The sequence below is a fragment of the Triticum dicoccoides genome, chromosome 5B (assembly GCF_002162155.2).
Source record: "Triticum dicoccoides isolate Atlit2015 ecotype Zavitan chromosome 5B, WEW_v2.0, whole genome shotgun sequence".
Classification (NCBI taxonomy): Eukaryota; Viridiplantae; Streptophyta; class Magnoliopsida; order Poales; family Poaceae; genus Triticum; species Triticum dicoccoides.
The window spans coordinates 23,837,227-23,839,555 of record NC_041389.1 but is presented as its reverse complement, the minus strand read 5'-3'; positions in this window follow the sequence as shown (position 1 = coordinate 23,839,555).

Genomic DNA, 2,329 nt, shown 5'->3' with positions numbered 1-2,329 from the left:
CGGGCTATTTTTGGGCAGAATGCCTGGATAGTCTCGCATTTTGCGTTCATTTTTGCTTTCTTTCATACACGTGCACAGTATGCACTGTATATACCTGATTTCTTGGCCAAAATTAATGGGTATTCAACTGAATACCCATGAATTGAAGTGGGCTCGCCCCTGTACATAGGTGTATCAAATATTAGAGTTGGTTAGAGTTTTTTTAGCTGTATTTGCAGAGTTATTTCTTCTTCTTCTTTGAGCTGCGTTTGGAGAGTTGATTATGTGGCAGTGGCACTGGTGAGTCATAAGAGCCAATGACAAGACTAAACCAAAATCAAGTGGGGTGTTTAGTGGTAGTGGGTCACTTAATGTATGGCGACAACCAATCATGCATGGGGACGGATGCAATATTATTCAAGGATTGCAAGCACGAGATTTGCTGAAATTATATACACATATAGATCCTGTGGATATTATATGAGCTGGCATGGATCACGTGCATGCATGAGAAAGCTTGTACGGATCCATCTACCTGCAGCATCTCATATGATGCTGCCGTGAGAAAGCTTGCATTACCAGGTCAAAAGGGAAAACTTGCATTATCATCTTATTAAAAACTAGGTTGGCAGGTTTTCCACGTATTACAACTAATTAAACTATCGTGAGAAACTTTTAAGAAAATTGACCCAAGGTGGTAGATAGCTCCACGCCAAATGGACATGCCAAAATCCAGACCTTGATCTTCAATGGCGGAGGTATGTGAAGACTAGAAAAATCAGTGAAGAAACTTTATATCTTTCTTGCGGGTAAAAAAAAAGGGTAGCCAACGACCTTAGCTAATTATTTACTCCACCCATTCGAGGTTACAAACCATATACATTCTTTCTTAACTCAAAACTTCTTTAAGTTTAATAGAGTTTATAAAGAAACTAATATTGACCTCTATAAATATACTATGAAAACATATTTCATGATATATGTACTGATGTATTTTTTTGCGGGGGATGTTTTAGTATTGTATAGATATTTATAATTATTTCTATAAACGTACATTTTTTTTCACTTAGTAGGTCTTACTATGTGGCGGGTGTTGTCAGCAATCTTCAAATCATTAAAAAAACTATAGGCCTTGTAAATCCGGATGGAGGGACTACAGAACGACAGTTGTATGGCCATAAGTTGTACTAAGGAAAATATATTTCTTTTTGGATGTTCGACATAACATACTCTATGGGATGAAAAAATCATTTCCATTTATTTTGGACGAAATGCAATTTTTATTAGCCTGCTTATAAGAAAGCACATCATCTGATACAAAATATTTCCATGTGACCCAAATCGAACCAAGTCTTTTCGTGAACTGAAAACTCATCCTACATGAAGCTAAAAGTCTACACATATAGAGTTTTTTGTTTCTTCCGAATAATTAGAAGAATTAGCAGCGGCAAGAAGAATAAGAATCTGTTCCAATGCCCAACCAATGGACATGAATACATGATTAACCGGAAGCAGTTAGGCTATTAAGAAAGAGGGTTTCCCCCGCTTTGTATTACAAAGCAACCACCGGTACATCCAATGATAGGTGTTGGGGCCGCAGCACAAACAAGTTCAAAGAAAAACAAAGAAAAAAGGAAGAGAAACAAATGCTAACAACGGCTGATCAACGAAACGAAGATGACCGGTGACCGCTGCACCCTCCAGAGAAGTACCACCACGATCCCAACACTCTGAAGCGCCGCGTACCAATCAACACCTTCAAGAAGGAGGCGACGACGACGTCGTTGTTGCCCGGACTAGTCCTAGAGTTTCCCCTGGTACGCGGGGGGCAGTGGGAGGAGGGGTGTACCCGACGCCCTCCAGGAAGGTCCGGCGGCACCCACAGGCGTCGCCGCATTGGGGCCGGACGAGCCGCCAGAGATTTCTCCCAACCCAAACCCCCACCACCACCCCAGACGAATCAGAGTGCACCGCTCATCACGCCGCCCACCAACATGTGCCACCGCGGTCACCGAATCAACTCTGCCGTCTCCAAGAGGTCACCAACACGAGACCTGGAGGACGGGAGAAGAGATAGTGGCCTCGGGGGTATCCGCAACATCGCCGACATGAGGGGACAACCACCACCACCACCGCGGAGCCGACCGGATGCACGGGCAAGGGGCTTACCAGGCGTCGAGGCCCGGCCGGGCCCAAAAGGATTCGGACAGCCCTTGTCGTCACGCTGCAGCTCGCCGGCTGACGAAGCTGCCACCGCCCACAGACCACCGCCTCTTCGCCACCAACCAGGGAGCAGCATCGCCGCGCACCGAGTCACCGGCCCGCCCTAGCCCAGATGGAGCCCGAAAGG